The sequence below is a fragment of the Culex pipiens genome, chromosome 3, assembly GCF_016801865.2.
Source record: "Culex pipiens pallens isolate TS chromosome 3, TS_CPP_V2, whole genome shotgun sequence".
NCBI lineage: Eukaryota > Metazoa > Arthropoda > Insecta > Diptera > Culicidae > Culex > Culex pipiens.
In genome coordinates, this window is record NC_068939.1 from 101256258 (window position 1) to 101270917 (window position 14660).

The window sequence follows — 14660 nt, forward strand, 5'->3', positions numbered from 1 at the left end:
TGAAGAGGTTTTGGGTGACTTACCACTTGCAACAGTGACCACAAAATACCGTGTAGGCGGATTTCTTTGCTTTGCTTTTTTACGTAGGTTATCAAAGATTTGAAAAGTACATTAAATCTTCCTTGAAATGACTTATCGCTCGATTTTGTTCAGTTTGATGCGGAAAAATGGGAGAGCTTTTACTGCCCCTTTTCGCATAATAGTCACAATCCATTTTTTGATCCCTTTTGAATTATTGATGCAATTTGGTTTAAAACTGTGTGTTATTTCATAAAACATAAAAATATGCAGTACATACTTTGTTCTAGAAGCCTGGAGGAAATCCAGCCTTACGTGAGATACAAATTTACCTTGCGTTTTGCTCAGCTTACTGTTTTAACACATGGGACATTTGTGCGAAGATGGGCAGTAAAAAATACATTGACACATTCTCCAGTGACGTTTCAACGGTTTAACAATACTTTTTTTTAGTTTTTTTCTGTTTCTCAAACTTCTTTTTATAGAAAACACTTCAATGTTTTTACATGCAGCCCAGACTCGATTATCTGAAGGTCTAATTTTTGATTGTCGAGCTTAAATATGACCCTTAAACTACGCTAAAGTGATTAAAAATTTTAAAATCCAAAATGGCGCCCAATATGGCAGTAACGAAAAATTGAAAAAAATGCATTTTATTATTTAATAGGCAGTCAACTACCCAATTTTGACTAAAATGGGGTCGCATAACCTGAATTTGATGTTTAAAAGAAAAAACGTTTTTTTTCGCGATTCGATTATCTGAAGTCCCATACAAACCTTCGGATAAGTCTAGACTGTATTCTGTAATTGTCCACAAAAAAAAACTTTTATTGTATGGACTGCCGTTCTACGCATAATTGTCCTGTAAGTTCCTATTTGCCCTATGTGTCACTAATCGCCCCAGTTAGCAGGTTATCACCCTTATTTGTGATTCTCCTGGTATACTACAGGTAAACAAGACATAATGTTTCGTAAAACTAATGATTACGTGTAAGAAAATACTTGGTGGGACAATTATGCGTAGAAGTTTAACGATGGGACAAACAGATTTGGTGTTGTTTTTAATAAGTTTCCGAACAAAGTACCAAGATTTTATGTGTTTTTCTTAAAGTACACATCAGACTAAACTTAAAAGTGTCATAAAGTCAAAATCGTCCGAAACTGACATGGGACAATAATGCGTAGAACGGCAGTGGAGCGTGGACAACTTTTGGAACTTTAAGTGTCCTCGTGGTTTTTGGATGGTCCACTAACCAAACCACAACTAATAAATTATTTTCACTATGTTTTCCCATGCCTTCAACTTAATTCGTTAACATTGACAGTGACGATAACAAACTTCAACGACTTCAGCTAAATTTGCGAAGCAAGTAAAACCAACCAATCGTTATGTATCGATATAGCTTGAGTACTAAGAGTCCTAGGCAGTCTCTATCTTATTCTTTTTTGCCCATTGTTGAGGCTGCTATAATGTTGGGACCTTTTCTAAAAAAAAGGATAGTCAACCAGCACTAGCAAGGCGAAACAGGAAGAAAAGACTCCATGCTTATGCATAAGCTGTAACAAACAGAAGGTGAAGCTACTCTTCAGTTGCTGCTTGTGTTTACAGACTGGAAAATATTTGTGAGGATACGTTAAGTTTGCGGATTTTTTGGGTTATTGAACTTAAAAAAGCTGACAAAAGTGTATCGACTTCATTTATGGCATGTCCTTAAGTGAAGAACGACGATAGGACACGTTCTTCCGATTCCGTTTTACTTCAAAAATTAACCCTAGGGTGTCCATAAACAACTTTATTTAGATTTGAAAAAATCTCGCGTCCCGTAATTTTGGGTCAAAATCCGCTGGTAATTGACCAATCTATAAACAAAAGTGTATTTAGCAGACGGGACTCATTTGCTCACACGCAGCATCCTTTTATGCTAATGGAGTGGTATTAGAGCGTACCGATCGTTGTCAAGAGAATGCAGGAATTTTCCTTTTTTTTGTTGTGGTATTTTCTTACTTTTACCCTCTCACAATACATATTTTTCCACTAGGGTGGTGGTGGTGATGGTGGTCGGTCCTATTATACAGCGACGTGTATTGTCGACACCAGCTTATACTTCTATTGCAAGAAGGCGAACGGACACGATAATGGAACTGAGCGGGCCTGTTTTCACCCCCGACATGCTTCGCAAATTACTCTAACCCTTCAATGAATAGAACTTAATAATAGGGTGGTTTTAACAAATTTAACAGCAATTTTAACAACCTAAAAAGCATAAACTTTTAAAAAATTGTAATAATGTAAAGCACTTTCTTTAAATTTAATTGGACTGATTTATTTCAACTATAATATTATCTTCGAGAATCTTGCACCGCTCTAGTAAAATGAAATCCCCCTTCCAACACAGGTGTTATGAGCCGTATGATGGAAGAAAAAGTTGGAATCGAGGAAAAGCTCCCTCCTTCTTACTTCTGTTGCTGATGTTTACTTTGCCACTGAAGAAGAAGGCGACGATGGTGATGGGCATTTTCCATCCTTTTGGTCGACCGTCCTCTGGTAGCATCCACACTCTACCCCCACCTTGTTCCTCCTCCTTCTCCACTTTCCCGATCCATTCGTTCAGCGAAGAAAGTTCAGAGAGAAAAAGCAGTCTCAGAGAGAGAAAATGTGAGAGAGCGAATGCACTTGCTGATACTGACTGACTGGCGGAAACATTAGAGTGTTAATGAATGCAAATCGAGAGAGAAAATCATTTGTGGATCGAGGAAAAAAGGATTGTTGGGAAAAGTGAAGGAATGTTCCTTTTTGGTTCTACTGTGGGATGGAATAGTGAAACAGCGGATTAACATCGTTTCACTGTTACACTACAACATTATAAATGAATAAATTGCTTTATCATATGGATTAACACTGGAACGCCCAACGCATGTCAAACTTACACGGACGCCCGAGACTCCAAAAAAGTTGGAACGGTAACTTCAACTGGCTGGTTCTCGAGCATAACTTAACCAATCTGGACGATTCTTTTTTCCAGTGTATAGTAAGGATGTCTAGATAATCCTAGAACTTGGCAGAACTCGATTGGATCAAATCTGTATTTTTTTGCGACGATTGCCTCCGCGAAATCTCGGGCGATGTTTTTGATTGCAAAAATTACGATTTTGATCAAATCGTGTTTTGCAAAGTTCTAGGATAGTCTAGACATCCTTACAAATCACTGGAAAAACGAATCATTCCGATTGTTTGAGTTATGCTCGAAAACCAGCGAGTCGAAAACACCGTTCCAACTTTTTAGAGGGGTTGGAAGTTGAAAAGTTAAATGAATTTTAAGGAAAATCTTGGCTCTTAAAATTATCTTATTTAGCTGTTGCCTAGATCATTGTGGAAACTATTTTTTAAAACTCAAACAAAAGACGATACTTCAAATACTATTATTATGAAAAAATTACAATCCGAAATCATAGTTTATAAATAATCAGTTGAAGTAATTGCAGATGTCGTTTGCGAGATGTTACTACACAGAAAAAAAATCATGGTAATATTACATCTGGGAAGGGGTACATCTTTTATGTCAGAAAAAAAGGTGTATTTTTACCTCTGGAAATGTGTAATTTTACCACTTTTCTGGTGTAATGTCACTTTTTCAGTCTAAATTGAGGTAAAATTACATAATAAAAGAGGTAATATTCAACCTTCCAAAATTAAAGTTTCCAGATATACATTATTTTTTTCTGTGTACCTCTTTATTAATTTTTCAATTCTCCAATCTATATTACATTTGCTGACAATTAGGATCATATCCAAAGCTAATAAATCGACGTGATCGTGCTTGTCTATCTTGACGCTCGTCGCTTTATGACGTTCTGAGAAAACGCGTTTCAGTCAAGTTGACAAGTTTTAATGTTCGACCTTGAATAAACAACAACTAGAGCACGCAATGTAAACTAATAACAACCCTTGGCTGACCATTCTGTGATTTGTTCCGAAGTTTGGTTGAATATGGTTGCCGGAGTTCCGAGTATAATAAAAATGTTTTCGGGCATGTACACAGAAAAAAAATCATGATAATATTACATCTGGGAAGGGGTATATCTATTATGTCAGAAAAAAAGGTGTATGTTTACCTCTGGAAATGTGTAATTTTACCACTTTTCTGGTGTAATGTCACTTTTCCAGTCTAAATTGAGGTAAAATTACATCATAAAAGAGGAAATATTCAATCTTCCAAAATTACAGCTTCCAAATTTACATTATTTGTTACTGTGTAGGGGAGAGTGGGGAGACTTGATCCCCGGGGAGACTTGATCCCAAGCCTGTATCTCGTCAGCATATGGGTAAAACAATTAGTTTTGTTCTAGAAAGTTGTGCGAAATTGACTAAATCTCATTGTAGAAAACAAACAAAAAAATTAAAAAATGTTTAGATTTAGTTACACACATTTTTCTAAGAAGTGCTGCAAAAAACTTCCAAGAGATCTTTTTTCTTTGTTTTGATAAGTATAGAAAACACTCAAAAATTATTCAAAAATTTTTTTTTTATACATGAATTGTTTGATAAACATATCAACTCCAAAACCCTTACGCATTTGACGTTAAATTTAGCGTCATACTATTTTTACAATCAATTGTTTAAAAAGTGCGTTTAGGGAGACTTGATCCCTGTATTTTTACAGTCACTGGAATCAGCCTCAAGATTAAATAATTTGGCTGGGTTTTCGTACATAGTTTCCTTTAGTATAGTTGTACATAACTAACTGCAGTTTGAACCATTTTTCAAAAGTTTTGTAAACAAAAATTACCAGCTTTTGTAAACATGCTCAATTTTGGTCTAAAAAAGAAAATTTTAAGTTTTTAAAATATTGTACATGCTAAACTTGTTATTTTTTGAACACAAACGTACAGGGTGAAAGTGAAATTGCTGTATCTTATAGAAAATTAAAAGTTTGGATGAATAGAAACATTTTGCTTAAGATTTCTTCAAAATGTTTAAAGGGGGATCAAATTACCCCCAACATTTTGAAAATGCCGGTTTAAAATATTTTTTTAAAACGCTTGGTATTATTCTAAGAGCTTATCTGATGAAATACCCTTATCAGCCAAACATAGTTGAATGTTTAAGCTTTCAATTCATGCAAAAAGATCAATTGTCCAAAAAAACTTTTTTTAAAGGAGCGTGGACAATCGCCTGATTTCAGTTTAACAGGAGTTTTATAAAAAAATGTCGTCAAAAAAATCCTTTGAGATTGCTTGCGCCATACGTCACGACTTAAACAAGTTCTGTCTGTTGCAGACGAAAAATAAATAGATTGCTGTCTGTCAAGTTCAACTGTCATCACAAAAACCTTTATGTAAATTACGAAGTTTCGTTTTTAGCAGACCTTAACTTAAAAAAAACATGAATGGCCATTTACAACGCGCTTCCATATGGACGTGAAAACAAGTATTTAAAAAAAATCTGTTTATACCTAAAATATTTGCAAAATTTAGATTCTGATTCATGCCGATGAAACAGAACCTTCTCGTTTACCCTTCGCTGCTAAAAAGTTTTGATTTATATTAATTTTTCCGTGTTTAGGAGGTCATTTTCAGCAAATTTTGATCTTTGAAAAAATACTAGGCAAAAATAATGATTGAAAGTTTTAGCAGAGTTGCAAATCACGTCTGCTCAGCCCACTGCCTCACTCACTTAACAGGGCAGGTATTTTCTCTATACTCATCAGCCCCATACCTCCACAGAACAACATAATTTCAAGCCATCATGTGGTATAGAGCACGAGGACGACGAGAGTCTGCAGATGGTGAGACGATATGAGATGCGAGGGAGTTTTTCCCTCATTTCGCTCTCGGCGAGTTTTTTTCTTCCTTTCCTCCTCTGTTGATACCAGCAGCCTCAGCATCAGCAGCATCAACCGAAGAGACCGACCTTTCTCGAGTGGAACCGACAAATGGGAATCCACACCACAGAATTCACCCAACCACCCACAGCATCGTCGGAGGCAGCTCAGCATCCTTAGTCGGTTCGGTTTGGTCCTGGTGTGCTGTTCGGTGCTTCTTCAGTCTGATTTCTGAGGTTCGCTGTGACGGATGTTCTTTCCCAAGGAAAAACGGATTTCCGGACTTCGGGGCGGATAAGTGCCAATCGGTTAGCCGTCTTCGCTCGTTGTCATCAACGGTGTGAGTGTGTTTTGTCTGTGCCGAGGCGGCTGTCTCTTCCAGCATGTAATTTGCTCAAGTGGTTAGCTGGTGGAAAACTTATTTCCCTCGCTGGTGCTTGGAGTGGATTTTGGTGACGCGGTGGTGGACTTTCGTAATCGTAATCCAGGATGAAGACGAAGATTTCCCATCTTTTTACGGTTATGACGATTGTCTGACGACAACAACCTCCCAATCGGAAGGAATCGCTCAAGAGTTTGAGAATGATTGTGATGGGTTTCGAAGTGGCTGTTTGCTGGCAGGTTTCTTGGTCTTTGGGCACGTGAAATTTTGAAGCAAAGTGAGTGGATTGAGAGGCGAACTAATTCATAGTGAATATAACTGACAAGTGCTTAAATTGAATCTCGCCCAAACAGAGTGAATGGAACGGTGAATAAAGGAAAGAGTGATGTACTCGATGTACCGAGAAATGATCGTTGTTGGGAGTGGATAGAGTGCATCAAAAAACGTGCGGGTGTATTTTTCGAGCAACGGAAGCGATAATTGGTTCGGAAGTAGCCTAGGGGGAAAACAGTAAGTGGCGTTTGATGGATGCTGATAGAATTGATTTAATTTGTGTAGTGAATGTAATGATGGTAGATTTGGGTACTCTGTAGGTCAAGTGTGGAGCAAAAAAAATATTAATCAGGATTGTGAAGCGGAAATTGAATGTGTTTTGATTAAGAGAAATACCGAAAAAGTAAACTGGAGGCCATCGTTCGGATTTTAATCACAGGTAATCAAAAACAGTATGAGAAAAGTTGTCGAAATAAAAATTAGGAATATTGAAGAAAAGTTATGACTCCATTGGTTTGGATTCATACATTAATGTTTTTGCCTTCCTCGCTTCAATGAAGAAAGGCTATAAAATCACTCGAAAAATTAACTTCTTTATCGACCTTATATAACCACCTTCACGTATACCTATCGACTCAGAATCAAATTCTGAACAAATGTATGTGCGTGTGTCTGGATGTGAGCCCGTGCTTCAAAAAAATATGCACTCGATTATCTCTGAACTGGCTGAACCGATTTTGACCGTTTTGGTCTCATTCGATTTGTTTTGGGGTCCCATAAGACCCTAGTTAATATTATGAAGTTTAGAAAAGTATTTCAAAAGTTATGCTAAAAAACGATTTCAGCTAAACATCGGAAGATTGTAAAAAGGGCGGTTTTTGTAAGAATACCCGTCATGCTATACATTTTTAGAAAGACATTAAAGATCTGACAACCCTATCAAAAGTTATGAACACTTTAGTGTTATTCATACAAATTTTTGATGCCGGATCTCAAATATTTTGATGAAAACATTGTCCGGATCTATCATGCGACACATCGTTGGATAGGTAATCAAAAGACCTTTCCAACGAGCTTAAAAGATTGAAGATCTGACAATCCTATCATAAGTTATAAGTACTTTAGTGTTTTTAATACACTTTTTTTTTAGGCTGGATCACAGATATTTTGATAAAAATAAGTGTTATTTATACACTTTTTTGAGGCTGTGTAGTGTATTCACTTTATGCATGCGAGGAAGGCACCAACCACCTAAAGGTGGATTTAGTAACGTTTTTAAAGATAAAATAATAGAATGGTTTGCTTTTGCCTATAGGCTAAATATTAAAAAGTTCACTTTTTAAGTGTCTCAAAAAAATTAAAAAGCTCACTTTTTAAGTGTATCAACATTTTTTTTAGAAAATGTTCGAGATTAAGTCTTTCTAGTGCCATCAGCAAATTCAATTAAAAAGCGTTTTCCCCTAAAATTATATAATAGCCATAAGTTTCTAAATTTTACTTAACAATCTAATGTGTTCAAAAACCTTAAGTTAGAGTGACTATGGATCAGAAAACGATATATCTCTACCATTTTTAATATTTGGGTTCGTTCAAAAATTACGTCCGAGAATAGGGGTAAAGGGAGGGGGGAGGGAGCTCTGTTGCTTGTGACAGCACATGTTAAAGGTATAGGAAAAGGGCGTAACAGGGAGGAGGGGCTGTTTTGAAATCCGGAAAATCTGGACGTAATATTTGAACAACATTCTAGTAATGAATGTTACATTCAGTTCCCAAAAATACATTCAAAATGTTGTTTAACTAGAAAATTCATTTGGTTAAAAACGTGCCTCAAATTTGAACAGGTGACACATTCTTGATTGAGTCCATGGACCATACTTTTTCTTCAAAGTTTACTAAGAAATCTGAGAAATAAGTCATCTTTAGTCCATAGTAACCGTAAGGGTCAAGGTCACCCTCACTGATAAACTGATGAAACAATCTAAGGAATAGCTTGGGATAGCTTGAGTTCTATGTACCTCTTTCCACTACATGCCATTGAAATCGATCGTTTAAAACAAGTAAGAAGAACAAACTAAGACCTGCACTTGCGAAAGTAGAACAATGTTGCACTCAACTCCAGCGTTGAAAGCTCCCTAGTTAGCGTTGATGAACACTTCAAAATACCGTCAGAAATGCTCCATTTCGAATCCCGTCGTGGGGTGAGTTATGAACCGATCGGTACCTACCTTCCCGTATTGGGCGCTAGCTCTACTCAAGCACTTAAAATGTGTCGAGCCGAGCAGCACCAGCAGAACATAAAACAGAATGTGAAAGCTTTCACCCACTTGTGACACGCTGACAGCCGCCATATTCGAGAGCTTTTGCATGCAAAGTGCTGCACATCGAAAGGGTTCTTTTTTTGCCCCTTTCTACTGTCGTCTGCCATAAATCAAAGGAAAACCCAAATTCGTTTCGCTGAACACACAGGACTGAGTGTATTATGTTCGGCAGTGACCAGTTGAGAACCTTTTTTTTGGAGATTTCCTTGTTTCAGCCAGAGCCAGCGCTGACAACTACATCTGCCGAATCGTTTCCTTGTTCTAATGTGCTTTAAAACTTATTTCTTAAAGAGACGGTTCACGTCATTTTCTATATTTTCTAAAACAGCATATAAATCAATGAAAAGGTGTTCTTCCAATAAAAGTTTTACATACCGTCTGTCTAGTTTTTAAAATTTACGATTTCCCCTCATAGATCTTGCAGCAGAATGCAGTTCAGATAAATTTGATCCAAATAAGGCGTTATCCATAAAGTATGTCACGCTCTACGGGAGGAAACAAGTGTGACATTGCATGTTATAAGTATAGGAAAAGCGTGACAAAGGGAGGGAGAGGGATACATTTTGGCTGATTTTAGCGTGACGTTTTTTTTGCCCAGATTAGCTGCTATAATAACACAAATTAAAAATAGAAATTTGTTTTAAAAATAACTCATTCCGTTATCCAAAATTATTAGAAGAAAATTCAATAACAGAGGAACAAATTGTTCTTATCAAATTTGAATATTTGAGCGGTTCTAATTGCATATGGGTAATCGGGAAAAGTTGCCCTGACCCCTCTTCGATTTGCGTGAAACTTTGTCCTAAGGGGTAACTTTTGTCCCTGATCACGAATCCGAGGTCCGTTTTTTGATATCTCGTGACGGAGGGGCGGTACGACCTCTTCCATTTTTGAACATGCGAAAAAAGAGGTATTTTTCAATAATTTGCAGCCTGAAACGGTGATGAGATAGAAATTTGGTGTCAAAGAGACTTTTATGTAAAATTAGACGCCAGATTTGATGGCGTGCTCAGAATTCCGAAAAAACGTATTTTTCATTGAAAAAAACACTAAAAACTTTTAAAAATTCTCCCATTTTCCGTTACTCGACTGTAAAATTTTTTGGAACATGTCATTTTATGGGAAATTTAATGTTCTTTTCGAATCTACATTGTCCCAGAAGGGTCATTTTTTCATTTAGAACAAAATTTTTCATTTTAAAATTTCGTGTTTTTTCTAACTTTGTAGGGTTAGAGTGTAACAATGTTCTACAAAGTTGTAGAGCAGACAATTACAAAAATTTTGATATATAGACATAAGGGGTTTGCTTGTAAACATCACGAGTTATCGCGATTTTACGAAAAAAAGTTTTGAAAAAGTTACTTTTTGCGTTTCTCTTTGTTTCGTTGTCCGTGTCTGTCGCGGGTGACCATGAATGGCCATGATCGATGACGACCAACTTTTTCAAAACTTTTTTTCGTAAAATCGCGATAACTCGTGATGTTATAAACAATGAACACCGCGACGCTACATGTCAAACAGCTACCACGTGGACTAGCATCGCCTATAAAAAATTACTTTTTATTACTTTTTGAACTATAGAATTATCATTTATGGTGATCCTGATACTATTTAGCTGTATTCTAAACCTCCAAATAAGAAAAAAAATGTTATGCTGAAAATTTTACAATCACGTGGTAGCTGTTTGACATGTAGCGTCGCGGTGTTCATCAAGCATTCATAGCATGCTAAGGAAAATTTGATGCTTTTCTGGGGAAAACGGTTGGTTCCGAAAACCCCGGATGTATTGCCGTTGAGCTCGATGGGGGTTGAACGAATCGACCTGGTCTCTTAGGGAAAGTTGTTCTCCAGTCGATTCCGCTCATTTCTGGCCATCCTAGAAGTTTCTACATGTTTTCCCCAGGCCTGTAGGAGCGAATGAACGAAAATTCAAAATTTCCCATAGTAATTTCCATGTAAACTTGAACCCGCTTGAGACAAGCCAGTTTTCAACTAAATGAGCTGAAATTTGGCGTGAGAGTCCCTATGGGTATGCCCTACAAGGGAAACCACACCAGAACTTGATCTGAGAACTTTTCGAAATCCGTACCCACCCTACTATATATATAAAAAATTTCGACGGTTTTGTTCGAACGCGAACCAGTTCAATACGGAGCGTCGAATCGAGGTGCTCTTTATTGCGTTGGGTCGTATAAGTCCAAGAAAGGTTCTTACGCCAAAAAGTGGCAACTTTGGCCACTCTGGAGCCAATTTTGGAAAATCTGCAGATTGTATGGGAAAAGTTACTTAAAATATAATTTTGATCACAAGAGGCTAAATAGAATAAGCAAAAAAGCTAAAAACGTCAACAAACAAAAAAAGACAGAACGAAGCTTGTTAAAAATAAAAATATTAATTACGTTAATTATTAATTTCGTCATCGACACTTACACGCAGAAAAATATTTAGTAGAATCAGCCTGTACGAGGTTTGATTCAACAAAATTTTTGTTGAATATAATCAACGCCAATTTTGCGTTGAAACAAACCTTGATTTTCTTAATTCCACAAAAATCTTTTGTTGTTTTTAAAAAGTTGCTTTGGGACCATCCATAAACCACGTGGACACTTTAGGGGGGGGGAGTATGGCGATTGCCCACGATCCGTACGAAAAAATATTTTTTTGTATGGACAATTGTCCACGAAGGGGGGGGGGGGTATCAGATTCCCAAAAAAGTGTCCACGTGGTTTATGGATGGTCCCTTTGACGTTTAGCGTTGATTCAACAGAAATATTGATTTTCAAATCAACAAAATGTTTTGTTGATTCAAATATGCCTTATTTTTCTGCGTGTAGGAAATATTAAAAATTCTTGGGGTTACATCACTAGTTATAAAAAAATACTTTTAAATTTTCAACTTTTTTATAAAAGTTTCAGATTAATAAATAATGTCATAATAATGTCATTGACAAAATTGGTCATTTTTTTTGTGTGGGGCCTTAATACCACTGCGACCAATTATAGGAATATTGTGGTGTGACCCATTGATTTTCCCATAGTTTGGCTATGTCTATCGAAATGTATTATTTTCACATTGGGTTATGGCAAATGGTCAATAGATTCCCATAGTTCTAGAGAAATTCAAAAAATATTATTACAATTTTTTCGTAAGTCCAAAAAGTTGTAAAGAGATAAGATCCTGTAAAAAATTGAAGATTATATGATATGTACACTTAAGGGGGTACACTTGAACTTTTATACAATTTGTTTCAGAGCATTAAAATTTCCACGGTTGTCGAAATAAACTTGAAGACATTTTGTTGTATTTTTTTGTGTGGGGCATAGGGTCGAATTCAAACAGATATTTTTCCTCGATTCTAGACTTATAAATGACACATTCACCGGCATTGTACACCATAGGACGAAATTTTGAAAAGCGTGTATGAACTATTTGGATATTTTTCCTCGATTCTAGACTACTTGAAGCTTAATAAATCATGGTTTTCGTTAATTGATCATTTGAATATCATTATGTACAAGTTGGTTAAGTTATGTATCAATTCGTTATAAAATCAGTGTTTTAAAACTTTTTTCTCAAAACTCTGGGTTTTCCGAGAAAAATAATCCAAAAATTATTATTATAATTGCATTTTGTAGGTTTTTAGATGCACTAAACGGAAATATCAAGGATTTGCAGTTTATCTTATGTTAAGTATTTTTTGAGCTAGTGTAAGTTTAACATTTCATTGCATTGCAACGTCACGAAAAAAGGACTGTTATTTATGCCAACAGAAAACTACACATTCAAAGGATGACGGTAGTCTCCGATCGAAAAAAAAAAAGTTTTTTGTATAAACCGATTTTCACAAGAGGGCATAACATTCTAAAACTATCAAAAAAGTTATCACGTGGTTACTAGATGGCCCCTTTATAATAAAATGATTCACATAAGGGTCCATTCTAATACAATGCAACGAACTTTTGCTATCCCACACCTTTATGCAGGCCAAATTGCAGTGAAATTCAGTAAACAATAAAAATCACGCAATTTGATTTTTTTACAAACGCAACGTTTAGTTGTTTGTTATTAAAAATGTTATGTTACGCAGGTAAACAGTTTTATTATTTCCTCAAATTAAATTTAAACAGCACAAAACTCAGCATAATTAGTTACGTTGTTTGCAGATCACCCCTAAGGGTCCATCTACAAACGATATGGGCACTTTATTTATAAATTTCAGCCCTCCCCTCCCTCTCCAGAAAATATGAACATGAAACACCTCCTTTCTTCAACGTCCACGTGTTTTGTAATTTGCCGCTAAAACCATTAACGAGCCCCTCCACCCCCTTTTAATACACTTTCCATATTTTTTTGTATAGTGCCTCAAACGGTCGTTACTCCCTCACCCCCTTGATATTACACAGTTACGTAATAAATGAACGCACCATTACATGTATAGAGGGGGAGGGTTGTCCTTTGTTATAATGGAATAATACAAATATTTAGTTTTACTTTGTAATCGATTCTAAATCCCTTTCCTTGTCCCTGGTGCGCGATGGAGACGGGAGCGGCCAGTAATGGACGGCTTCTATGGTGGTGAGAATCTGGCTCAGGTCATAGGCTAATTACATTTCTCATAACTGAAAACATAATATTTTTTCAGTGTAGTATAGTAACCTGGATAGTAAATTAGCTTATATCCTTGTGAAGTTACAGCGGGTTTAAAAATAAAAATGTTGAAAAAATTGGGTTTTTGATGGTTTTTTCGAGACTGAAAAATCAAGTCTGTCATATAGAAATTGCCAAAAACCATCAAAAAACCTATTATTTCAACATTTTTGTTTTTATAACCGTTGTAACTTCACAAGGATTGGACTTAGGACGATGGTCAATATGGAGACATGTATGTAAAATTGTCTGAAAAATCGACTCAATTCAATTCAATTCAATTCGGTTTTATTGGTGAATAATCAAGATACAATGAGTTATTTTGAAGTGCATAACAGAGTTTTGGAGTTCCTTACAGCTGTGTGTTGCATCATAATCCATTTAGGAACAATTATTTCTTTAACTTAGGCACTAGCAAGAGTAAGAAAAAACTATAAAAAAAAACTTACAGAAATTGCAAAGGAAAGGGGATAGAGGAAGAGAAAGCTTATATCTATATCACAGGTCATTTATCCTTTGTAGATATGTTTGATCATCAGTTCCCCAAGGGCCAGGAATTGTTCTGCCTTGTTGCGGCAGCTCCGAAACCGCGTCATCATCTCCCCCGCGAGAGCAAAGAACTCCGGCAGGGTGAAGAGATCTTCCCCGGTGACTTCTTGCTGGGCCGTACTGCCGAAACCGGCAGCGACCACGCTGGCGAACGAACGCCCCCAACCAGGAGGGAACGCTGAGTTTTCCGCAGGAACCGTACGCTGTCCAGCTGCAGGAACGGCTGCGTTCGTACTTCGCTGAGGAGGGTGGGACGCTTTCTTCTTCATCTTTTCCTGCTCCTCGAGGTAGGCCTTGCGCGCGACGCATCCACGGTAATTGCCGGTATGGTTGCCGTCACAGTTCGCGCACTTTACGCGCGGCTTGGTTTGTTCTGCCTTGTCCCCCAAGTCCGCCTTTCGTGGCAGTGCGCACGCCTCCGAGAGGTGTGACTCACCGCACTTCACGCAGCGGGGCCGGAGGTTGCAGTTCCGCGAGCCGTGGCCGAATTTCTGGCAACGGTGGCATTGCGCTACGTCCGTCGGGTTCTTGGTGTAAAACCGCCAGTTTACCCAAAAACCGTCCAACGTCTTAGTCCGCCGCAGGTCTTGGATCTTGACGGTGCCGCGGTCGAAGTACAACAGGTACAGTGTGTACCTGTCACCGTTGTC

At 37.1% G+C, this 14660-nt stretch overlaps 1 protein-coding gene across 11 annotated transcripts in view; it reads left to right on the forward strand.

The window, feature by feature from the left end:
• Positions 1–14660, forward strand: part of LOC120418805 (cell adhesion molecule Dscam2) — a 167859-nt gene that overhangs the window by 10000 nt on the left and 143199 nt on the right. The window contains exon 1 of one of the 11 annotated variants that reach the window (XM_039581291.2): positions 6318–6934. The exons of 9 other annotated variants lie outside the window; for them this stretch is intronic. The gene's annotated coding sequence lies outside the window, so the exon portion shown is untranslated. Of the gene's footprint in view, positions 1–6317; positions 6935–14660 lie in introns of those variants that run through there. One more of the 11 variants, XM_039581292.2, reaches the window with a different exon arrangement.